Genomic DNA, 26285 nt, shown 5'->3' on the forward strand with positions numbered 1-26285 from the left:
CCTTCAGAGCTCTCAAAGGGCTTCGTCCGATGTGGGGCGTAAAGCCCTTTGAGAGCTCCGAGGGTGCCGATCGCAGTGGCGGGGACCCCCAGGGAAGTCTCCCAGGGCTTGCCTGCCACCATAGGAGACCTCCCTGGGGGTCCCTGCCGCCGCAATCGGTGCCTTCGGAGCTCTCAAAGGGTTTTCTCCGATGTCGGGCGGAAAGCCCTTTGAGAGCTCTGAAGGCAAAAAGGCAGGGAGAAAGGGTGGGAAATTCAAAGTTCCAGCCCTTTCTCCCTGCCTTTTTGCATTCGGAAGTCTCAAAGGGCTTTCCCCCTGACATTGGAGGAAGCCCTTTGAGAGCTTCAAAAGCAAAAAGGCAGGGAGAAAGGGCTGGAACTTTGAATTTCCCGCCCTTTCTCCCTGCCTTTTTCCCTTCAGAGCTCTCAAAGGGCTTCCTCCAATGTTGGGAGGAAAGCCTTTTGAGACCTCTGAAGGTGACAAATGGCTCCGTTCGCAAAAAATGGCATTGACTTGCAAACAGAGCCTCGATCTCATTCGTAGGTCGACGCTCCGTGCGCAAGTCGATGCCAATTTTTGCGAACGGAGCCATTTGTAAATTGAAAAGTTCGTCTGTAGGAACGTTCGTAAGTAGAGGGTTGACTGTACCCTGTTAGATCCTGGCAGTGGTTGTTTTATAAATGGTGGCTAATTTTGGTATTGGCATTTGCTCTACAGGAGAAAAGAAATATCTCTTTTCCTATCTGACAATGAACTGTAGCTTTGTTTGTTTATGTCTTAGAGTTATAGTGTGCCCCACTCTGAAGGCTTGCAGTAAGTCACAAAAAGAAAAAAATGTGTGGCTTTGGGGAGGGCAGACAGAGCAGAGACTAAAGATAGTCCTGTATTAAAACTGCAATGACTCAGAAACAAGCTAAACCAGAGATGATTGGCCTTCAAATCCTTGGGAAGGATGGGTTCTGTATTCTCTACTCGTTGATGAATGGACTACATGTAGGGTGGCAGAGAACAGTCTTTTGTCCAAAGATGTGCTCTTGTTTGAACAGCTGTCCAGTCCAAGTCTCATTTAAAGAGATGGACCCATTAGAATGAGAAAGATCAAGGACCCTGAGATTGCCATTTGACTTTGAACAGTGTCTGGACAGCAAACTGAGGAGGCATACTCATTACTTGGTCAGTCTTTCCCACAATGATGGGATGTCCTGCAGTTCTGTTTAAATTTTAAGAAATAGTTATAATCTTGCATCTGGACATTAAAATTAGCATATGCAGATTTAAATCAACACTCTTTCTCTAGTTTACTGTTGCCTAAGTGACTACTCTAGCTAGAGTATGTGTTGTTGTGAGCAAGTGGCCAGGCTGTGATAAAATCAGTGCTCATCTGTTTCGGAGGTTCACAACTAGGGAGGACATGAGTCTATCTATTTGTTTTCACATTTTAAAAGCCAGATCATGGCCTTCATAATACAAAATGCTTCATTCATAATTTAGCATAGAAACTGCTTGTATTTGGTAATTAAATAAAAGTAAAAAAGCCTTACTTTTCACAAGCAAATTAGTGAATGATCCATGGGATAAAGGGGGAGCTGCAAACTGCTATACCTGTTCTTCCTAAGGAAAGGTGTCTTGATTTTTGTTGTCTGAGAAATAGGGAAAAACCGAAACAGAAATCAAGCAGCCACCTAGAAGCAAAGACGCTCTTCTGCCTTTTTTTATTCAGTTGCTAAAAGCATCCCTGAATAAAAAAAATCTTTGCTTTCCATAAACGTGTGAAGTGATTTTTGCATATTAGACGGAGAATGATAAATCCATGTGAAACCTCAGAGCTTGGGCATGTATTCAGCTGTGCTTGTATCTTATTGGTTTTCTAAGGAAGTTTCAGATGACAATCAGTTGCTTAGCTTTGAAGTTTTATTATTTCCCTCAGCATAACATCCCGCTCATGTCTGAGCTGCATCTAACAAATAGAAGCCGCCTCCCTCCTGTCTCTTGGGATAATGTATATTTCATAAAATGGCTCTGCTGGGGAAAAACACACATCGGGAGATGCCAAGACGTTTCTAATTAGACAGAGGTTTGAACGATCTGTTTTAAATCTGCCATCTTTGATTGGTGTGCTTTCCCCTCCCCTGCATATCCTGCGAGGCCTGTAGGCATTTCATAATGCTCCAGTCATTTCATTCTTAAATGGTTTTCAACAAAAAGGGCAGGAGGAGGCATTTTAAAAGCTGAAACTCCTCAGTACAGGCGCAATCATATGCAGATGCGTGAGCATCATTTAACTAGTGCTCCATTGGGCTTGTGCAACCTCATGCCTGAAGTTGGAGCATTGCTTTTTAAGGCTTTATTTTTGTGCGTCAGTCAGGACATCAAGGTTCTGCTTCTTGACATTTTACTGACAGCTAAAAAGTGGGCCTTTGAGTCTGCTTCATACTTGGATGACCATGACTCATCTGCACACAAACTAAATCTCAGTGCACTCTCCTGTAGCAACTTTGGAAGACAACGTAGCCTAGTGCATTGCTCTTCAATTACCATGAGCCTTTTCTGCTTACCTAAAGTGGAGGGACGTGGTGGTTCTGCGGGTTAAGCCTCTGTGCTACAAGGTCAGAAGACCAAGCAGTCGTAAGATCGAATCCACGCGATGGAGTGAGCTCCCGTCGTGAGTCCCGGCTCCCGCCAACTTAGCAGTTCGAAAGCATGCAAATGCAAGTAGATAAATAGGTACCATCATGGTGGAAAGGTAACGGCGTTCCGTGTCGAAAGTCGCGCTGGCCACGTGACCACGGAAAATTGTCTTCGGACAAACGCTAGCTCTATGGGTTGGAAACGGAGATGAGTCAGACACAACTGGACAAATTGTCAAGGGGGACCTTTACCTAAAGTGGGCCACCTGATTAAGTACCTCAGTGGTCCCCTGCTGATGTTCTGGGGGAAAAAGAGGGATTGCTGGGAAAGTGTGGGAAGAAAGACTCATATCAGAAAGATGAACCAGTAGTCGGCAATCTTAATGTGCGTCGTGTTGTCAGTTGAAAGTCATGGTAAGACCTTTTGTCTGGGAAGACTGAAGCCAATTTCTGTTGAGTAGTGATTCCTAACTATTGGTACAAATATCAGTGGTGGAATGCAGAAGTAGTGAAGCTGAAAGCAGGGTTTTCATAATAATGGAAGACTAAAAATTCATTGTGTTTCAAACCACCCCCCCATGTCATCCTGGAAACTTGATGAGTTGTCTCCTGCCAATTTACCAACCATAGGTTACTCATCTCTGACCTTTATTGTAAAAGGAACTTTGGACACTTTCCATTGCTCTTTATCCTCTGTTCCGCATACCCACCAACTTTAAGTAATTTATAAATGTGGTAATAGAATCCCTGTAAATCTATAAATATCTTGTTCACAAAACTTAGCTTTGTGCTTCTCTCATAGTAGGTCTCAGCTTGTTGGAGATGTCAGCAGTTAAAAACCAGTGGGCTAAATAGCCAGTTTAAAGGCTGGTTACAGCAGATGTGCTTATCGTAACTATGGCAGATAGTTCTATTATTTTGCAAAGCATCACCCTAGTGCCTTACAGAAACAGAAGAAATGTACTGATTACACAAAGATCTCAGGGTTGACAGTGGTTTGGTAGAGGCAAACATTATTAGGCTTTGTGTAGTTAGAGCAGGGGAGGGGGCACAGAGCTTCATGAGAAAATGGCTTTTGAGAAGAAAAATCGATGACAAAAAAGGAAAAGTGTGGAAGCTCGTGTAGGTCTTTCTGCACCAAACAGGCCTGTTATATAGTCAAGGAAGAGCTGTGGTGATTTTTCAACTATTAGATGACATTATCAGTTACAGTGGGGTCTTGACTTGAGAACTTAATCCGTATTGGAAGGCGGTTCTCAAGTCAAAAAGTCTGTAAGTCAAGTCTCCATTGACCTACAGTGCATTGAAAACCGATTAATCCCGTAACAGGCCGTTTTTGTTCCATTTTGGTTTTTTTCTGGTCTGTAAGTCAATTCTCAGTCTGCAAGTCAAACCTAAATATTGCGGCCAGAGAAGTCTGTAACTCAAAAAGTCTGTAAGTCAAGCCGTCTGTAAGTCAAGGGTCCACTGTACTTAGGCACTCAGAGCTGGGCTTTCTTTATGCCTTGTTGGATAAGCGTTTTCATTTTAGATGATACCTATTTTATTTTATTTTTGTGTTGGTCTTGCTTACCTTACCTATAGATCATTTTCAGTGGTTGACACCCTCCCTTTATTCCCATGCATTTCTTTGTCTTGTGACCAATTTCTTGGTAGCATTGTTGTGAACTGAATAATGCTGGACTGTCACATTACTTTTTGTGTGTCCTAAAGCTTCCAACTAAAAAGGTGGAAGGAAGAAGTTCATGGCAACATGGTGTGCATTCTGCTCCTTTTCTCCAAATGGGATATTGGGTGTGGTTATGAGAGTGACAGCTGCTCCTGCTTTTAGTGCAAAACAAGTCCAACTGCTATATACAGGACATCAGACAAGAACAAACCCATTTGTTGAGTACACTGAGTGATGAAACTTGTTATCAGCCAACTTGTCTTTGCTCGTTAGCCCTGACCAGCTATGTAATAGTTAAACAGATTTTTGCTTGCTCAGTGTTTCTGAGAAAGACTGGGCCACAGTCCCTTCCATTACCTGTGCTGACCTCTGCAACAACCTAGCATTCCCTCTTTTCTTAACCATTGGCAGCTTCATTGTTTCTGGATTCTCACATGGACAAGTCAGAATTTCCCCTCTCACTGTCCACATCCTTAGGAGTAAGCTTGGTCCATTGAATATGGAGCATTGGGCTTGTAACAAGCAAACTCAGTTCAGTACAGTATCTCACTTATGAACCTTAGTAGCGTTGGTTCCAATCTTTAGACTTGACAACCACTACTACTTGTGGCGGTTAATGAGTTAGACTTGGACTCAGAAAACTTGGATTCATATTCACAATGAAATTTCCATAGATTACCTGGGCAAGTCACAAAATTTCAGCCTGACCTGCTTCCCACATTTGCTGTCAGATTATATATGGAAAGCCATGTATGGCTAATCTTGATTTCATTGAAAGAAAATTGGAATATAAATGTAGTGATGATGTTTTCCTCCTTAAATTATTTGAGGGGTGGATGAACTAGTAATGGGGTCTTTAAAATTCTGCAGAAAGCACCTTCCGTTTCCTAGCAATGCTTCTTCTTTCTCTCCCTCCCTGAAAACCTTTGATTTCCTGAATATTTCCTATCCCTGTCTTTTAAATGTAGCACAGTGAGTCTCACTTATTCCAAAAATTGGGGGATCATGGTTCCGTTAAGAGGAGATAAAGATTTGTGGTAGTTGGTCTGGTTACCTAATGTATATAAATACCTTTACTGTAAGGGGTGAAGAAAGGTCTACCTCTTGTGAAATGTTCATGTTTCTTGGACTTATGGTCTTCTCCAAGTGATGTAAGAGGATAGAATTTTATGGAGAGATATGATTTCAGATGAAGTTAATGACCTAACTTTCCCCTTATAAAATGTGATAACATGAACAGTGGCAATGTGCTCATGTGCACATTTTTGCATACCCATGGGAAAGATCTTTCCATTTAGCACAATTTGGATGGTGGTATTCGACAGATGAAAAAGAATTCTTTCTATCTGTCCATAAATAGAGAAGTCTGGCAGAGCTCCATGCTCAGCCTAGAACACTGCAATTAATCATGATAACACCATCTGGATTAAAACAGGGGTGTTATTAAATAAAAAGAACAAACACAGTTGTCTTAAGAACACAATAATTGCAGGCCTGTACATTTTTAGATCATGGTGTGCTTTGTGCTATTTCTGACTTGCAATATACTGTATATATATAGCATGTCATCCTTGCAATACTGTGTAGAAGGGATGACATCTTTTCTTGTCTTACTCCTTCCTCATTCCAAGAAGTTTGGTATGAGGAGAAGCCTTAAGAACACAGCTATTTGTCCTGTGGGTCTGTATGGTGTGTAATGTTGATTTCAGGCAAGCAAGTATAATACAAGGGCTAAAACCAAGCAAATTGATGTTAATACCTTACAAGATAGGTCATTCTTCGAATTTAGAGTCTTTACAATAATTTGTAACACTGAAAATACATGTGAAGTGATTTTGAGTACATAAATGATACAGAAATCTGAAAAAGTAGGACTTTTTTTGCTTATAATAAAATAAAAACAGGTAGTCCCCATGGTTTCTGAGGAAACCTTAGTGTCTCTCTGCACTTTTCTCTCCCTCCTTTTCACCCAGGAGCACTTCCTTCAGGAAATTTGGAGGCAAAAATACTTGTGATGAGGTTAATGCGTGGTAACTTGCATGAATTCATATTATCAGACTTGAATAGCTGAGATCTAGAATTTGAATTTGCTACTTTACAACCAAATACAGTACGTGAACTCTGATGAAAAACGAAATGAAAGCAAGCTGATTCATTCACATAGCTGTTGTGTCCTAACTTAATTTCAACTTCCAGCCAGATTACATCTGGAAAGTTCAAACACTTCACAAGGAATTAGAAGCAACACCCATCAGCTTCTGGCCTGTCACGGTGAGTTAATAATTTGTCACTAGGGCCTTGCCCACATGTCTGGCTGATTACTGTAAGGCTGCGTAAAATGGCCAGAGGTCCTTTCTCTTCAGCTGGCTATGGGGATTGAGGAAAGACAGAGCACCTTTTAGCACTGCAGCTTCCGAATGCAGCATTCAGCGTGCATTCTTGAAATAGAAGTTGCTTGAGCAGGTGCTGTGCATTCTCAAGCAGGAAGGCTAAGAACTGGGAGTGGATAGAATGTTGGCGTCTTGTGATGATGCAACTGACACATGTGTTTCCTATTTATATCATTCTGTTCCTTCCCTGAAAAGCAGCAGCATGCAGAGAGGTCCCAAAAAGCACTGTTCAGTTTGCGATCAACGTTTGCCAGTTCCTCCAGGGTGCTGGAAGCAACTTTGGCTATGGTTCCAATGGTTGACTATTTAACCTTGCAGCTGGGGTAGTGGTATATCAGCTGTACAAATAAGGTAAAGAGAGTTTGCAAGTTGAGAGGGATCACCTAGTGGCCTATCCTGCAGTTTTCTGTTGCATTCCACCCTGTCTATAGTGAGTTGGCCATTCCCCATCTTGGAATTTATTTTTCTCTCAGGGCAAAATTATTTATAAGCTGCCTTTCATCATAAAAAGTAATGAGATGGTTTGTCTCTACATCAACTGAATAATGGCAATAATAAAATACACTCCAGCCACCCAGAATTCAATAAAGTTAGTATCAAGTTAAATGCATGCAATGTTCACATGAATGAGTGCATGCTTACTAGTCCAAAGAAACCTGTATTGCAGTGGTCCCGAACCTTGGGCCTCCAGATGTTCTTGAACTACAACTCCCAGAGCCTTCACCACCACCCCTTCTGGCCAGGATTTCTGGGAATTGAAGTCCAAGAACATCTGGGGGCCCAAGGTTGGGGACCACTGCTGTATTGTCTTTTTCTCTCTAAGGGGAGGTTATTCCACAATATGGGAACCACCACAGACAAGATTCTCCTTTCAGTCACCCTAAGTGTTATTTCCACCAAACATGGTACAAGGCCTTCCAACATCTTTAGTGACTAAACTGGAACCTGTGGGAGGAAGCTCTCTCTAAGATATTTTTCCTTTCTGGTCTTTGTAGATCACACAGTTGTTCTAAAGAGGGTGATTTTAGTGGTACTTAATCCTTCCTGTGCCTCCTATTTCCCCTCACAGTGCTAAAAGATGTTTGTGGGGGTGAATATATGTTTGGAATATCAAATGCAGGAACTTCAGGAGGTATAATTATTTCTTCACTGCTGTCTCTGCTGAAAATCACTTCTTACCACCTGTTTTTGGAGAAAAGAGGATTTAAAGCAGGGGTGTCCAACCTTTCGCCTTCCCTGGGCCACATTAGAAGATAAAAATTTGGTTTGGGCCGCATATAAATTTGGTTTAGGCATGGGGGGGCAGCCGTAGCCATCCTCCACAGCTCTGCTCCAAGCGCGCTTACCGGCAGCTGCGATCTCAGACAGCAGAGGCTGCCAGCTTCAACTCCGGTGGCATTATGGGGCCCGGAGGGGGTCCACCTATTGAAGGGGATGGCGCAATGCAGTCACACAGCCCCCCTCTCCCCTCCCCTCCTGCTCCTTCCTTCCCTCTCCCCCCCCCCACCATTGTGACGTGCCCCAGCCGCATTCCAGCCACAAGTGCCGGCAGTGTAACTTGAAACTTTGGAATTTCTTTAAAAATAAAAAATTGCACTGGGCCGCATTATGAGCCGACCTGGGCTGCATGCGGCCCTTGGGCCGCAGGTTGGACAAGCCTGATTTAAAGCATAGCTGTGTGAACCCCTAAGTTATGGGCCCACTCTTCTTAAAGAAACAGAAACTTGTGTCTGCAGGGCCATGCTTTTGTTACTAGGGTGGATTTTTAATGTAATTAAAATTTATTTTTAATTGGATTTTTGACTATATCAAAAAAATCAATTTTTAAAATTTAAATTGTGATTGGAATTGGGATATAAATCAATTTTATTTTTTTAAAAATCATTAATTTTTATCTGTCCTGTTTGTTCATGTTTTATAAAGTTGCAGTGAATGTGGAATCCACTGACAATGCAATGATAAGAAATAGGTCCTCATGTGTTGAAATAAGGAGTTGGCAATTGGGGGTGGATTTGGGATAAATAGGGAGTTCAAGAAAAACTGTCCACATTACTCTATGACTTAATAAAGTTGTGTTGGACCTTTTGGTATTATGAAAGCTAGAGCTTTCATCCACGCAGTGCAGCTTCATTTCTCAGTTCTGTGTGAGTCTCTTCTAATATTTTGTAGGTAATGTAAGGCCATTAAAGCTTGAAATCTCCTTCCAAAGAATATTATATTGAGTGCCACAAGTTGCATTTGTACCCATCCCCAAAAAGGATTGTGGCCCAGATAAATGGAGAAAGTTTATACTGTACGTTCCACAACTCTGATTATGGGGGTAACACCCTGCTCCTCGCTTTTTAAATTCCTTTTCCATTTTTTCCTTCTCCCATACACCTGCAGCTTTTCCTTTTTTTCCTTTTCCTTTTAATATTTATTGCTCAAAGTACATTTGCCTTCAATTTGCTATAAAATGTAGAATCAAAAATATCTCTTTCCTGCTTATGAGAAAAATCCTTCAAAAGGCTCTTTGTTATTGAAATGAGCTGTGCAGATGTTTCATTTTGGCAAACATATAATGACTGATACAGTGTATGTATCCTCATTTGCAGAATTCTGATGCTTGCTTTCTGGAGTCCCAAATCATCCATCTCCCTTTTCTGTCTCTTGTACCTCTTATTACTTTCATTTGTCAAAGTGTTTTGCCAAGATAACCCCTTCTTTTCCCCAGCTTTTCTTAAGTTACCCACCCACAAGAAACTGTTGGTGTTCTGGCCTGGAATGATTCTGGGTCCCTGGAATGAGATCAGCCACATCCCAAGGTGTTTGGATAAAATTTTGTACAGTACTTATCTGTTCACACGTGCCATAAGATTTAGGACAGGGTCATACCTGGTTTTGTGGGACGTGGTGGTGCTGCGGGTTAAACCGCAGAAGCCTCTGTGCTGCAAGGTCAGAAGACCAGCAGTCGTAAGATCGATTCCATGCGACGGAGTGATTTCCCGTCACTTGTCCCAGCTGCTGTCAAGCTCGCAGTTCGAAAGCATGTAAATGCGGATAGATAAATAGGTACCACCACAGTGGGAAGGTAACGGCATTCCGTGTCTAGATGCTGGCCACGTGACCACGGAAACTCTACGGACAAACGCTAGCTCTACGGCTTGGAGATGGGGTTGAGCACTGCGCCCTAGAGTCGGACACGACTGGACTAAATGTCAAAGGGAACCTTTATCTTTACCACACCTGATGTACAAGAATGCTTGAGTGATTCTTGGTAGCAGACCTACTGCTTCAGCCTTATGGGGTCATGTTTTTCTCATTACTGACCCCAGATGCATGCTTGCCAATACTTTATTGGCTCTCTCACATATCTGTGTCTTGGCCCAGAATGTCAGCACTGTGCCAAAACGCTACAGCTTGTTTCCTCCAGATAAAAATGAGCATGCAACAGCTGAGGATAAGGACTGCTAATTTCCCCAGGAAGCACAAAGGAGCCAATGGGAATGGCTCAAGGAGCCTGATGACCACTGTGAGAGAGATGCGATCCTGTGCCAAGAGAGCTGTCTTTCCCTGGGGGGGAGTTGGCATTCTTTGTGAAAGGGAAGGTGTCAGCTCACTTTTAGAGGCATGCCATTAAAAAAGAAAAAGAAAGCTCTAAATGCTCCTCCTATCTCCATGCACAGATGGTGGCTTATTTGTTGATGATGCTTCTTTCAAAGGAACAGCCTTCAGGGCTTCTGTGTTGTGCCACTCTGGCTTTTCCTGCTGGCTGACGCCTCAGGACTGCCCCAAAATCAAAGATGCCTTGATCTGCTAAAGTTGGCTCAAGGAAAATATGCATTTGTTTGTGACCTGCAAATGGGCACGGAGAAATAATCACACTGTTTCCTAGGATTTCTGCTTAAATGCAGGGCTGGACTATTTGCATTCTGTACTGTGACAAACTTGTTCACTAGGAAGGAAATTTTATTTATTTATTTATTTATTTTATTTAATTTATATGCCGCCCACTCTACCCAAAGGTCTCTGAGCAGCTAGAAAGGAAAAGCTGATTCCATAAGTGCTCATCCGCTTGTGTGATATCAGTTGTGCTTCACGCAATATTTTCATAAAGATTTAAAACATTGAGTGTCCCAACTATACAAAATTATGTTTAAGAGCTTTCCCCTGCCTCTCTCTAACATGTCACACCTTCTGTGATAAAATCACTTTGAATTCTTAACGTTGTGAAGATAAACTGCAGCTGTATAAAATGCATATAAAATAGATGCTGCTTCCTGTAAATTAGAAACTTCTGGAACTTTGAGACATCTTGTAATAGGGGGAAAGACATACTGTACCATACAGTAGTACCTCAGTTTGCGAACGCCTCCGTTTACATAATTTTCCGTTTCCAAACCAAAATCCATAAGAAATAAAGCCTCGGTTTACATTGTTTTCTTCTCTCTCTCTCTCTCTCTCTCTCTCTCTCTCTCTCTCTCTCTGCTCTATGAAAGGGTTTTCCCATGGCACATTGTGCCTATAGCGCTGTCCCTTTTGTAGCACAATTGGCATTTTGGTTTGTGAAGTTTCTGTACTACCTAACGTTGCGTAGAATGGATCCATTTCACAAACTGAGGTACTACTTGTCATGTACATCTTCAGCTTCCTCCTGAGCCACAGGTCTGTACTCTGGATACATAGCTTGTCTAGTGGCATTCAGAAACCATTATGGGCATAGTCTGCAGAATTGTGTTAGAGGAGGTGAAATGTCCGCAGAGGACTGAGTTAGAAATCTAATGAGTACTTTTATGAGCATTCACATTTATGGGTAACAGAATACAGGTTGTCTAGAGAAATAAGCGAACAGTGCATTGTACATAAGTGTGATATGAAATTCTTTATCCCACCCATCCTTTCAGCTGTTTTCCTGTAGACCTTGTTAAAGTTGATCTGCTATGGCAAACAGATTGCCCATTCTGTGATTTTGAGACAAAAGCTGGTATTACTTCAAATTTGTCTACAGAAGTCATGAGATCTAAAGCAGGAATGGAAAATTTGTGGTCCTGCAGATGTTGTGGGACTGCCAACTCCCTTCATCATTAGCTATGTTGGCCATTTTCTCAGCCACTGCCTTAAAATCCTCTTTTCTGGATTAGGTTTGAGATTGAGTATGTCTTACACAGTTTGTTATGCATGGAGTAATGGGAATGAAGTTCTGTGCTGAGGAATATTCCAAATGTGTACAAATTACAGTATATTTTGCCAAGAACTAAACGACATGCTTTGTTAAACTGAGCCCGAATTCTTTTCTTACTCTAAAGCAGTGGTTCCCAACCATAGGTTCCCAGTTATTCTTGGACTAAAACTCCCAAAAGCCTTTACCACTAGCTGTACTATCTAGGATATCTGGGAGTTGTAGTGCCAGAACATCTGGGGGCCCAAGACTTGGAATCACTGTTCCATTGTATTCACCTAGGGATACTAAACTGATTCATCATGGATGTGTAGAAGAGACTTAAATTTTCCCCTTAAATTCCTCTCCCTGAATTTAAACAAGGATTTCTTTTTTTAAAATCCCCTTTAAAAATGAGAGAGCTCATTTAAAGTAGGAAAAATGAGTCCTTATCTGAGACTAGATTGTTGATGAGCATTGAATAAGTAACTGTTACCAAAAATGTGTTTAGGTTTTCACTTGTTCATAACCAGAAGATCAGCTGTGTACATCTGTGATTTATTTTTCAACAGCGGTATTTCACAGGGCCACTGCCTTGTTATAGCTGGTCTGGTTCCAGTGATCACTTCATATTTCTCCTCATAAATGACTCTAATAAAACAAGCAAGATCTAAAGTCAGAGCAAGTATTTAAAAGAGGTATGTTTTTTTTTTAATTTGAGTTGCATGTTGCCATTACCCAGTGCTTCAGATCAATGTTTTCGCAAAATAAGATAAATGCTGGATTATTTTCACTGGATTAAATACAGTATTGGAAATGTTTGCTTGCCTACACACATTTTCTATATTGTGTCCTTTCATCTGTATAGAGTCAGTAGACTCAAAAGAGAAAGCTTTCCCTGGGCTATTTGTTCAGGGCATAGAAATTTGGGGGACATGTTTAGAACGCTGGCAAGACTCTCGACGTTTTTATTTTCCAAGATACAGATTATTGCCACCTTGCTCTGAATAGAGGAAGATTTAAGTTTGTATAATTGTTTTCTAGCTGCATGTGAATTTGGTTTTCTGACAGTCTTACTTTGAAGATACATACTCTCCCGGAAAAATCTATTAATGGAAAATGATTTTGGAGACTGTACAAACTGGCCCTTTCGTGGCTGGCTGTAGCTGATTACGGGGGGGGGGGGGCAGCCAGTTGAGTCCTTCCTCTTCCAGGTCTCTGTGAGATTTTGTAACATTTGATCTAAAATATGACTGTCTTCCATAGGGGGAAAAAAATCTAAACTGTAGGGTGTTTTGAGGGAGCTCTCTGAGTTATGCATGGGATTTCTGAAAACCTGTGGAATACAGGAAGCACAAACCAGCTTTGTACATCTAAAGCTCCTTAGATTATGTTCAGTAAATGTCAAGTCAGAGGCCTGGTGTTTGAAATGAAACAAATGTGAAATGAATAAAATCATAACAATGCTTGAAGGGGAAAGATTAGATTTCGAAAGCACTTCATATATAAATATAGTGGTGCCTCGCTTAACAACTTTAATTCGTTCCAGAGAAATCACTGTAAGGCGAAAATGTCGTAAAGCGAAAATAAAAAACCCATTGAAACGCATTAAAACCCGGTTAATGCGTTCCAATGGGCTAAAAACTCACTGTCCAGCGAAGATCCTCCATACAGTGGCCATTTTCAGTGCCTGTATAGCGAGGAATCAGTCCCTAAGCACAGTGGGGAGCCATTTTGAACACCTGGTGGCCATTTTGAAAACCCGACAATCAGCTGTTTTGATCGTCACAATGCGAAGAATCGGTTCCTGAAGCAGGAAACCGATCTTCGCAAAGCGAAAAAAACCATTTAAAACATCATTTTGCGATCGCAATTGCGATCGCAAAAACATCATCGTGAAGCGGATTCATCGTAATGCGGGGTAATCGTTAAGTGGGGCACAACTGTATATAAATAGAGAATGTTGTGTAGACCAGCCATTCTCAACAAGGGCCATATGGCTTCGGCACATTTGAATGGAGCCAAAGACTGGAAACAGTTCTTCACATACTACCTTATAAGGTTCATTATATGATTTCTGTAATCCTGATTCAGCTTATATTTCTTTCATACTGTGTCTGCAACTGCAGCCAAAGAAAAAGGTTGAAAACTGCTGGTGTAGACCAGCGTGAAGCCCCAGGGGGCACATTTGGTCCCTGGAAGGATGTCATCTCTCCCTTTTTTTTAACCTGTCCAGACACTGGCAATGTGGATAGCTAGGTAGGCAGAGTGGCATTTTTGTCAAACAAGACCAGTTACCTTTATTTTCAAAGCACCCCAGCAAAACTATTGTGGCTAAAGCCTTTCAGTAGCCAGCTAGTAGCACAGCCTTGGGAAGCTCAGGGATTTGCTTTAACGTTGTCTGATGTCTCATAGCTGATTCTGTTCAGAAACCACAGCACATCCTTTGTAGCCCTACCCTGACTTGGCAGGCTCAGGCTTGATGGGAAGGCTGAGAGGGGATGTTGGGCTCAGTCCGCTGGGACTGTCACTTCCACCACTCAACGACAGGGATTTTTTAGTCCTCTGGATGTCTTGGGACTCAGTTCCTGGTAGCCTGAGCCTGCATGGTGTTTTTAGAAGGATTCTGGGTTTGAAATCCAAAACACCTGGAAAGACAAAGGCTCCCTATCCTTGCCCAAATCTCAGCAAATCCTTAGTTGAAGGTCTTGAACAGCAAACTTGCAGTTGTACACTGTCCAAACAAAGTAGGTGTTGTTTTTACTATGTAGCTGTACAGTACAGTCAACGTCTAATAATACAAAGGACTAGTCGCTAGAATTTTAGCTAGTGTAAAAGCTTCTACCCCAGCCTGCCATTGCACAGATTATATATAATTCAGTGACTGGCGTTTTCCCAGAGAGTGAACTGTCCTCAAGAAGGGTACAGTAGTAGTAAGGATGAGAGCCAAATTGATGAGAGCTTGGCACAAGCAGAAACTTTCAAGACCTTTCAGAGCTGATGCTTCAAAAAACCGAAACAAAGACTCAACTCTCATCAAGATAGTATTTCAGATTAAGTATGCAGTAGCTTTGAGCCTTCCTACCGGAGAGTACAAAAATAATGCTTGCTTCCGCCCTCAAACGTGTCTTAAAGGAAGGCAAAGGCATTGCTGAACTCATTTGGCTTTCAAGAGTTTTGTTGGGGGAGTGATGTTCTGCAAAGATCACCCTTGTTCAGAATTGATGTGTGTGAAATTCTAGTCAAACACAGGTAATGCTTGCACTTGTGTTGAAATAAAATTTCCCTGTCTTTTGTGCTATAGTACTAATAGGATGACTTTTTCCCACCCAGTCCCAAACCTGTCCCTTCCCCCTACTTTTCTACTTAGAATTTCTGTGCAGAAGAATAAACCTCTGGAGATTTGCGCTGCACCCTCGCTGGGTACTTTTAAGAACCAACTAAAAATGTGGATGTATAGGCAGGCCTTCCCTTCCAGTTAATTCCTGTCCTCTTTCCTTTTTTATTCTTTTTCTCTTTATTTGATTTATTTTGTATTTTTCCCATCTTGCAGAATCATTTAATTAATTAATTGTTATAAATTTTCTTGAACTTGTTATCCTTTATGTTGTAAGCCGCCTAGAGTGGTCGAAATGACTAGATAGGCGGGGTATAAATAAATAAATAAATACATAACATTAAATAAATAAAATAAATAAATGTGTTTGCTGTGAAGGGTGATCAAATGGCTGTGAGTTCCTTCTACAAAATATAATCTTCTACAAAAGTATCCTATAAAGTCACCAGGAAATAGCAGTTCATAGTATTGTGAACTCACAATGAAGTGTGGGTGCCTGTGTAAAATATTATTCACGAGATTAAACAGTTCAAACAGTTGGGTATAGCTTTTTCTTTTGGAAGAGCTGGAATGTAGAGTGCGGGTAAAACCAATATTAAAATGCTGTGTTCTCCGCAAGACTAGATGACAGAGGTTTAAATACTATCAAGGAGCATCCAGCCTTGAATGGTGCTAAGTTTGCAGTGAGGTTGGATTGCCTTGCTTCTTGAGCAGATGGAAGCAGGTGCTGTTGCTCTCCCCCTGGACATGCTGGCGCGGCATAAACTTTACTGCTAAGGCTTCGAGGGACTGCCCTCTTTTATAAGCTCTAGGGGAGGTTACATAAAAAGAAAGCTGTGTTCCCTGTTCTTATGTAGTCAGTTTGTCATAATTATGTAGCCTGTCTTAAGTAGTTACTTGGACATAATTATCTTAATGTGTCTGTGTGGGTGGCATTTTAGGGTGTTGAAACGAGGTGTCAGATTACAGCACATGACAGACTTGTCAAAAAAAAAGCCCAGAGAACTCAAAGGTAACAGGATAAAATAGATATTAGTTTGGGAATAATAGCATTGTGAACCTTGCAGACTCTCGTGCTCTGAGAGAACCTGGAGGGGAGGGGAACATTCTTTGCAGTGAGATTTCTGTGCATGAAAACTTTCCGCTGAAAATCTTGCATGATTTCCTAGAAGTGTTAGCCTTTTAGGTGGGAGGGGTGGGAGAGATACCATGCTGCTTAGGAATGCTAAAAATTCCTTGTCAGAGTGACATCTTTTTTATGCAGCAACTGGAGAGAGCAGAAGGAACATCAACTTGTATAGGATTATTGCAATTCCTGCACAGAATTCTGTCTTTCCTTTACAGAATTCACTGGAAAGGGAGTTTTAAGTTGCACAGAACTGTGCAACGTCCTGTGCAGAATCAAGAGGGGAAATGAAAATAAAGAGAAAACAAGGAGTGTTCTTTCTGTGGGAAGCCAGGCAATTTTGCTGATATAGGGGTGGTCTTGAGGTAGGATAGCATGGCTTGGAAAATTGCCATGGCTGAGAAATTTTGCTCTGTCCATTTGGGAGATACTGATCCTACATACATTGTTAACAAATGTGTGATGAAGAAATAGGAAATGTAGAGAATAAATTAGGGGTCCTGAGCAGAAAGAGGATCTGGTTGAATGTCATAAATGTGAGGAAAAGAGGTCCTTTGGGAAAAGGAAATGCGGAGGATATTATATAGAGAGGAATTTAGGAGCTCTGAAAAGAAGAAGGAAGCAAAAAGCTCTTATGGGAGAGAAGGTGAAATGTGTTGGAGGAGGGAAGAGGGAGCACAGGAAAAACAGGTGAAAAGAATAAGAGTTGGAATCTGGTGAAAATCTGCCAGGGAACCTAAAGTGCATCATCTTGGGCAGGCTGCTGTGGTAGCCAGAATTTCTGAGGGAAAATGCATGGGGCTGTAGACTGAAATTTGAGTGTATTTGGTGAGAAGACTATGTGTGTGGAAGGATGAATGTAGAATATATTAATTAGCATTTCTCTCCTCTTAGAGCTTGAAGTAGTGTTCCAACCTTTTGGGTTTATTTTACCATGGTGGTTCTAAATCTTTATAGAAAAAAACCCTACCCCTGTATAAATGCAATCTCTTTTTATTTGCTCTCCATCTAAATGATGGAGGCACCCTGAAAATTCTTAGACAAAAAGCAGAACAAAACTCCTGCTGTGATCTTTAGTCAATGTTCCCTCTAATTTTCCGGAGTACTGCATGGGGGCTCCACCCCCTGCGTGCAGAGTTCCGATCACAACTGGAAGCAAATGGGCGACAACACTGGCTTAGCTGTGTGTGCCCAATGCAGCGCTGCACGCCCACACGGCTTAGAGGGAACATTGTCAGTAGTGTATTTTTAGGTAGACCACTATTCTTGTAAGCTTGGTCAGCCATCAGTGAAAGGTGTTTGTGTATGCATTTAGAAACCCCAGTTTATCTTTCCAAAAATAAAGGTAAATAGTTCTAAGAGAATGTATGCAAAATACACTGGTAACTTGAAATGTATTGTAGTGGTCATTGTTGGTGGTTATCTTCTACTTCTCTATCCTAATCTCTCTTGCCAAAGAAGACCCTTTTGTTTCTAGCTTGCTGCTGTACCTTTCCCACCCATATCCCTCTGGTCCAAGGAGAGGTATAAAGTCTTGTCGAGTCCCCAGGCTTTCCCTTAAGTAGCCATAGGTATTTGGAAGTAGGCCGGGAGTCCCACACAGCTCAGGATGTGATTTCTAAATTAATTGAATGCCTGTTGCTAAGCTCAAGAAATGAAAGTGCCTGATTCTTCTCGGAGTCAATCAATGGAACTTGTGGTGACATTGACTGCCATTTTAGACATTCTGACCCATCCTATGTATGCAACTAAATCTTTGTCTCAAGGCTGGGTTGATATCTACAAATCAATCTTTCTCTCTTACTTTAAGCACCCATTTTGTTCCTAATGCATCAGGGACTCCACCCACTCCCCATTTCATCAAACAGTTTGTTGCTAAACCTGCTAGGAAGATTTGGAGACCATTCCAGTAATGCATAAGCGTGCTAGGCAAGCAAACAAAAATTAATGTATTCTCAAAGGCTTTCGTGGCCGGGATCCAATGGATGTTGTAGGTTTTTTGGGCTGTTTGGCCATCACGGCCAAACAGCCCTCAAAAAACCCTACAACAACCAAACAAAAATTAACCTTGTCTTTTTCTTTGGATGGCTCTTTAGACCAGACAGGGTAGGTGGGGGCAGAAGTGTGTTATGTTATCCTCTCCCCCACCCCCTCAGCACACACGTGCACACACTCTTCCTCTAGAGACAAAGTTTTTCATTGAGCCAAGTTTCCTTTTTGAATTGCTTGGTCATCTCTTACTCTCAACAGCCTCTATTTTGAAATGGCTGAAGGTAATGGGGCTGACTGTATGTTATAACTGATAATAATTTGGTGTTTTGAAGGTGGTGTGCATTTTTTGGCCAGTTACATAAATGATCCTTCTGATTTGTAGACTTCACCAGGAATTTTATGTTGGCAGCTACATCATTTCTGGAGGTTCATTATCTATGCATTTTGCATCTTTTGCATCTTAACTCACCTTTCAAGCTTTATTCTGGAGAACATCTGTGTATTGCATAGCTGGCTATGGCAAGATCAGACTCCAGTGGGATGTAAATGTCAAGGATGAACTAGGCAAAAGAACAAACTAGAATTCAAGGAAACAGTGGGAATTTAAGATGGAGCTAGCCGTGAAAATTAACATAGACATTTTTAGGTAGGAGCCATGCACCTTGGCTAGGATGGATAAAAATCAATGATTTTTTTTAAAATATGAAATTCACCCCAGCCTTCACCTTCCCCAAGCTGGACCCATCACTTCTAGACAGAACGTTTCTGTGTGTTCTGTGCTGTCAAGTTGGAATTGACTTCTAGCAACCCTAATAGGGCTTTCAAGGTAAGTGAGATATTCAAGGAATCGTTTTATCAGTTCTGCTCCCCCAGTGAGTTTCCATGACCAAGTAGGGATTTGAACCCTGTTCTTCAGAGTCCTAGTCCCTCATTCTATCTGCTAGATCAGTACTGGGAACCCACCACCCCCAGGCAGAATAACAAGGTCAGACTCATTAAAGTAAATCGCCAGGTCCTTTCAGAACAATAGTTGTGGTGGTGCAAGCACATCATTGTGCCTGTTTTTGGTAAATTTTTGTTTGAAATCAAAGTTTTGGATATAGGAGAAGCTAGCCTTTTGCTTCAGGCAAGCCTGTTGGTCCACAGGAATACTAGTTCCTTAGAGACAATGGGTCAGAATCACTGGCTGTAAGCATGAAGACTAGACACCAAAATATTTTTCGACCAAAAAAGGTAACATTTTTAGAATTTGGTTGGAACTGCTGTGTTCCACACTTGTCCAGGTTTTGTGATTTATATCTTTAAGGGTACAGACGTCACAGACCCATGCTTCTCCCTATTTATCTTTTGATCAGTGTAGTAGTGGAAATGCTCACACCCCTTAAATGGTAGGCTGCTTTTGTTTGGCTAGCTTGTAAAGGCTAGCTTGTGTGTGAGAGAGAGGGAGAGAGAATAGAGAGAACAATTCATGGCTTGCAACCTCCAATCACATGTTATTATGTTGCCTAGCTCAGTATGGTGCCTGTAAAGGGAGCAAGGAAGCCCTGCAGGCTTTTAGTTCTTTCCAGCTGTGGAAACGGATGTTTTGTTCGTACATCACAATGGGTCACTTTCCCCCCTTTCCTTTTCTAGCCCTCTTTCTTTCCTTGTCTATCTCCTCTGAATTGGCAAAGGTGCATAGCTGCATGCGTGTGCAGGTTTGTCCATGTAGCCCAGAAATACTGGAGAGTTTACGTGAACGATTTATGTGTGCTGGCAACTTCTCCCTCATTTTTTTTTTAAAAGTATGTTAAAATGAATGACAAACCACACTTTTTCTAAAAGGTCTGCATTCTGAGTGTTGCAACTCCTTCCCATCTGGAGAAATATCTGCTCCTGATTGCATCTTATCTCTCTATATCAGGGCTATAGTGACCTGGTAGTATCCAGGCTGTGTCTCTGTCAGCTACTTTTCCTTCTCCATAAAACTGCCTTTAATCTTCGAGGCTTTTAACATCAAGAACTCGAGTGTGGATCAGAGAGACCGTGAGTGACCTTCAAATGAGCCATTTGTTCTAGAAGACCTTCTGCCATAAATACATAATTCTATACAAAGCTAATAAAGCATGTGTTTCACCCTGTTACTTGTCCTCGGGAATGGGTTTGGCTCAAGATGGCTCATAATAATAGCGTAATAAATGCCTGGCAGTGGGGTGGCTGTGTTAGTCTGTTGCAGAGAAAATTGTAGCACCTTAAAGCCGAACACATTTTGTTTCTCACAGTGTAATCCACTTCATTAGTGACAGTTCCGAAAAGCTTATGCTAAATTAATTTTGCTGCTTTTAAGGTGCCACAGGACATTGCTGTTGCTGTTGTCATAATTCGTTTTGATGCATGGTTTTGGAAAGTGGGGTGAGGTGTGGAAAGGGGGAGTTGCTTCACAGATGTTCTCTGCAAGGCACTTTCTGTTTTTGCTAAGCTGCCAGTTTTCCCCAGTGGGAGCAATGCATGTGTCTTCCGGAGCCTGGAGAGGTTACAGACCTTTTGGTTTTGCTTGGCAGTACTTTCTGCCAGCAGCTGATTCCACAGTGGAGGCCTAGCTAGAACAGTTTGTGTAGGGAAGCAAACATTGAGTTTTGGGAAACATGTACCTCTTAGGGACATTTCTTGGCATACTTTACTGCTGTTGTCTCCTTTGGCTTGTATACCAGCTTCTGAAATAGGGAGGCTGGAGTATATTCTCATATATTTACATTCCATTTCCCAACGAAATGGCAAAAGCTTGCTTGTTTGCAGGCATACACCGTCTTGCTTTGTTGTGGGAATGGCTGATCTTAGTTTGGTAGTTTTGGCTTGGAGAATGAAGTTCATAAAATCAAATTTCTAGACACATCCTTGTGCAGAAAGGGAAAGGTCAACATTTGATGCGTGCATTTGAGGAGATGACCACAGTGGACATTTGATTTGATTTGCTGTCTGTATTATGTTAGAAATGGCAGCCAGTGCTTACACAGGTGCTATGGATCGATTCAGTTCACCGTTCATACTGGATTCAGTGTGATTCACATTCCAGTTCACATCCCTTCCTTCTGTCCTTCCTTCCTCTGGTCTTGTCTCTGCTGATCCTTTTATGGGTTTTAAATAGAGATAATAAGGATCTGGTGATGAAGTGATCTAGTGCTACTCTCATATACTATGTAAGTTTTTTTAAATTTTTTCTTTAAATTATCTGAGGACAATCATTGCAGAGGAAAGAATATGAGTGTGTGTTCCTCGAGTCCTGAACATCACATTCCAACTGCTTATGTCACTGAAATATTACCTACATATACACATAACCATCTTTACAAGAACATATCACAACTAACCACATGGGGAAAAGTCCATTCGAATCATCAATTTAGACTGAAAAATTAGAAGCACTCCAGCAGCAGGGGGAAAAAGCCACTTTGGGAGCAAAAAAGGGCTGGACCAATTTAAATCAGCCTTTGCGTCATGTGGTCAGTAAAAAAATACTTTGAACTCCCCTGTTTTATAAGTGGAGCGAATCCTGCAGTATTTGACCATGTCGTCATAGCCTAAGATAGTACCTAGATAACCAGCTGCATGTGATTCACAAAAGCTCACAAATAAATAAAACTATTAATCTTCAAAGTGCTACAATATTTTGGTGGATTTTTTCTTCTTCTTTTGCCAGCAGCTGCCTGTGAGTTGCCCTGCCTCAGGTGCCGCTTGAGACATTTTTGATCATTAGGGTCTAAAGTGGGAACTTTGTGGAATGCAACAGAGGACTGATATTAACTTCATTAATCAAACCGTGTGTACTCTGGGCTATAGGAGGAAGACTGAAATTCTGTACCAGAAATCTCTGCATAAACTATATTCATTTGCATGGTTTCGTCATACTTACCTCAGTTACTTGCTTATTTATTTTCGTACCTTTGTTCCGGTAACCCAAAGTAGCTTACAGAATGACGTAGAGGATATAGCTAAAAATATAAAAAATTTCCAGTGTTAAAACTGAATTAAACATGTCACATTGGAACAACCACTAAATTAAAGCAATTTGAAAGTGCTGGGGAAACATTAAATGCAAGATATGTAGCATTCCTTATTAAAATCTTGTTCTTCAGTGGCTTGATCAGTTGCCAAAAAAATGCCTAAAGAGAAAGGTCTTTGCCTGCTGTCAGAAGGGCAAGAGGCAGGAAGGTAACTTAGCTTGTCTTGGAATGATAATTCATCGGCCTTGAATCAGGTTACACAACTAATTACATTGTTTTGCATTATTTATTCTAGTTTTACTGTTTCTGGGGAGGCCCTAATGACTTTTGTAGGGCACAGAATTGCCTTCTGCAGCTACTGGAAATCTTAATAATCTAACCCTGTGGTTTTTGTTCTGAATGACATTGCCCACAAGCTTCTAGGTATATCTTTATAGAAGTGAGGCTAGAAACCGGCCTTTATTTTGAACCAGCACTTATATTCTCAGCACAGACGTGCATCCCATACTGTACTCTGTGGGGGGGTTTATTGCACTCCAGCAGATCTGCAGCACACACGTAATTCTGGGAAGCCAGAAAGGTGCAGGAGGGGACGGAGAAACAAAAAGGAAACTAATAGAGAAAGTAAAATGAAAGAGAAGAAGATGGTGGCAGTAGAGAAGCATGTGTTTTGAATGTTTCTGCATTCAGGTTGGCTGACAAAGGGACAAAACCAGGCAATCCACCAAGAAGGCTGCTGCCATTTTTTTGTATTAGTTTTGTAACTTTCCAACACTAATAAAGAGGGAACCGGGTCACCAGTGGGTCTTCTATTGAACCATAGCATTGTTTCGGTGGGCCTGATCTCTGGATGAAGGCTGTGTCCTGTTGCACCTATTCTGCTATCTGCCTTGACAGTGCGTGGGATACAGTCTTTAAGGTGCTTATATCTGTCTGGAGCCAGATGCCGTCATCTCTCAGTATTGTCTCTTCGCCGTCTGGATTTCTGATTTAGCCCAGGCGAGGGGGTGGAGGTGGAGGAGGAAGGAAGGAAGGAAACTGGAATGTGCCTCTACAGAGTCAGAGTGAACTCTTGTGTTTAGCTGTCTCAGCATGTCCATAAAAGGAAACTCTCTGGTTTTAGTCAGCTGTGGGAGTTGTCTTCTCTTGTCTTCTCCTCTTCTCCCAGTTCTAATCACTGAACTGGTTAGTCTGGGCCCCCGCTGAGGAAATAACACTGTGATTCATGAAATCATTTCCCCCTAAAATAAAGGTACTTGTTCATATCTTGTCGCTTGGAATGTTTTGTTCTCTCTTCCACCTTTTTCTGGATAGTCTGTGTGCCTGGCCTTTGTTTTCTCCAGACCTCATGAAGTTAGGAGGTGTAGCAAGTCAGCCTGCCATTCTTCAGTGTTTCTGAAATTCCTGGCAAGGTGTAATATTGTGCCAGCAAGGCGAACTAGTTTCGCTGAGGTGCTGACTTGCTGTGGCAACTTTACATGTCCATACAGGCTCCAGTAGAGGAGAAGCTTGGGCAAGTTTAATACTGTGCGCGAATGAAAAGTTAGGGGATTCGAGTGTACCCCAGTTCTATTCATTTGGTCATCACATTCACCGAAGGCAATTATATACAAAGATATGAGTGTCTTTCTGGATTAAAGCAACAGTCCACCTACTTTAGCATGCTGTTTTTATGGGATTGAATTTATTTTTTCTTTTTGAACACACTTTTGAGTTTGTTGTATGACTAGAGTTGATGATATTTCCTATTTTTGCACTTGGTGGCAAAAATAGCAAAAGATGGCTTTTGTTCTACTAAACAGCAGTCGCAGTTTCTTAATTTTTAAGATGCTGTATGTTCACAACATAATTCTTTAAAACCCTGCTCATGAACTGTGGATAGTCAGAACAACAACAGGGAAGGGTTTTTTAAATGAAGAGAGTTGGCTTTTTTCTTCTTCTAGCTGCTCTTGTGCCATGAAATGTCAACATAGAATGAATGAGTTGACAGGCCAAATAAATAATAATTTAAGGGGTTTGTAATCTTTGTGGATTTATAGCAAAACTACTTTGCTTCTTGGAGGAACCTCACAGAGAAGTTGATTCCAATAGTTAAAATGTGAGTGACTTAATAAATTTTTAAATATCTGATTTTTAGAAACCTCTTACACTGCTCTGTAAAAAATTGGTAGAATTCTCAGTAAATCAGAAACTTTGTTGAAGCTAAGACAAAAATGGGCCGTTAGGTAACTTTATATAATTACAGCTATACTTGTCCTATGCTGTCACCTCTTGTTGCTTTCTTGTTACTGCTTAGCATGTTGAACAGAGGTAGATGTTAAAAATAGCTCTTCTTAAAGCCCCTTTGAAGGGGCAGAAGCATCATAAAGTGTTGACAAGTTCCTGGTAAAACTCAGTAAATATAAAGCATTGAATGTCAAGTGGGTCTAAAAAAAATGAAAATGCACATTTCAACCCTAAGTTCTCCAAACCTCTATACAAAAGAAGTCTTTTGATTTTAGTATTGCCTAATACAGTAGAAATCACATTGGAATTTTTTTCTGCATCAGCTGTTTGGTATGTTAAATTAGGTCCCCACATGCTATATTTTATGCTTCAAACTGCTAAATTCATACCGTGAACTAGTTTAAGATAATATTTCTTCCCATATTATAAGCATGTTTTGTTTATCTTCTTTTGTAAATGATGCTTTTTTCCTTTTACAAAATTGCTTAGAAGGTGAAAGCTGCCCCCTTCCACGGCATTAATTTCTGCTCAGTGCTCATTTTCAGGTAGCGAAACACCCAGAAGTATTGGTTTCTGCATATCTCTTTGCCAGAGGCTCATTCATTATGGAACCGATCCAGTTGGTAAAGTACCTGCCATATGGTTCCATTATAGCGGAAGAAGAGAATTACCTGCAGTAAGAGAATGTAACTCTTTATGCAGTTTGTTTTTTAAAACCATAAGGTAGAGAACCAGCCTAATCTTACAAGCAGAGCATTACTCCCAGTTCTCATGTTGTTACTGTGGTATGATTACTGCCAGCACCACCACCAAGGTAGACTATGTGTAAACAGCTCTTATATGGGGTGTGGTGCTTTTAACCAAGTTAGCATAATTACCTGAAAAAATGTGTAGAGTTGCTTAAAATTCACACTCCACACCCGAACCACTTAATACATACACATATACACCTTGTGTAGTTTGGGCACTCTGTTATTCAGCATGGCAGTCGCAACTGTGGGGTATGAGGTGTAGATAATTTAATCATCTAAATTAGATAGATGAGCTAATTTAAATTGCTCATCCTGAGCATAAAACAACATTTATTTCATTTCATTTACATCCTGCTTTTTCCCAGTTCAAGGGCCCTAGGCAGTTTACAAAATGGTGCAGAAAGAGACAGCGCATAAATTAAAATGTTAAAAATTCTGTGAAATGTGTAATAATGTTAAAAGACTGTTGAATCTAAAATGATTTTAAAATGAAAACGGGGAAAACAAACTAAAAATAACCCCACACCTCAGCCCAGAAACCTAAAATTGATTTACATGTCCACAAGTGAAAGCAAATTGCTGCTAATTGATGAGGCACTGGTTGCTTTTCTGTGAACACATCCAGGAATGCTGTCAGCCTCTCATTACTTAGCAGCACTTTACTGCTACAAGTTTCAATGTTTTACTTATGAGCACATAAATTGCCAATAGGATTTGGGCCCTGCACACATCAAAAGTATTTTTAAAAAAGGAGGATCTTTAGTATCCCCTGTTAAAAACTTTCTGCAGACCAGTCAGAGGCTTAAAACTCAACTAAAAAGAAGGGTCTTTGCCTTCTGTGGGAGGGAGTTCCACAACTTGCAAGTTGCCATTGAAAAAGACTTGTTTGAAATCCTCAGCAAATACGTGTGTAAGGGTGGTGGAACCAAGAGAAGGGCTTTTCCGGGAACTCTTATAACTGGAACTCTTATATGGTTCTTCAAATGAACTACAATGAACTAGAAATTGTGTTCCTCTTCACTCTATTTTTAGTCAACACCCCTATGTTG

At 41.2% G+C, this 26285-nt stretch overlaps 1 protein-coding gene across 6 annotated transcripts in view; it reads left to right on the forward strand.

Moving 5' to 3' along the window:
* JUP (junction plakoglobin) overlaps window positions 1-26285 on the forward strand; it is a 68748-nt gene that overhangs the window by 13170 nt on the left and 29293 nt on the right. For 2 of the 6 annotated variants that reach the window (XM_073004267.2, XM_078377871.1), the window contains exon 2: window positions 12396-12521. The exons of the other annotated variants lie outside the window; for them this stretch is intronic. The gene's annotated coding sequence lies outside the window, so the exon portion shown is untranslated. The remainder of the gene's footprint in view (window positions 1-12395; window positions 12522-26285) is intronic. 6 annotated transcript variants of the gene reach the window in all.

Source organism: Pogona vitticeps, chromosome 6, assembly GCF_051106095.1.
Source record: "Pogona vitticeps strain Pit_001003342236 chromosome 6, PviZW2.1, whole genome shotgun sequence".
NCBI lineage: Eukaryota > Metazoa > Chordata > Lepidosauria > Squamata > Agamidae > Pogona > Pogona vitticeps.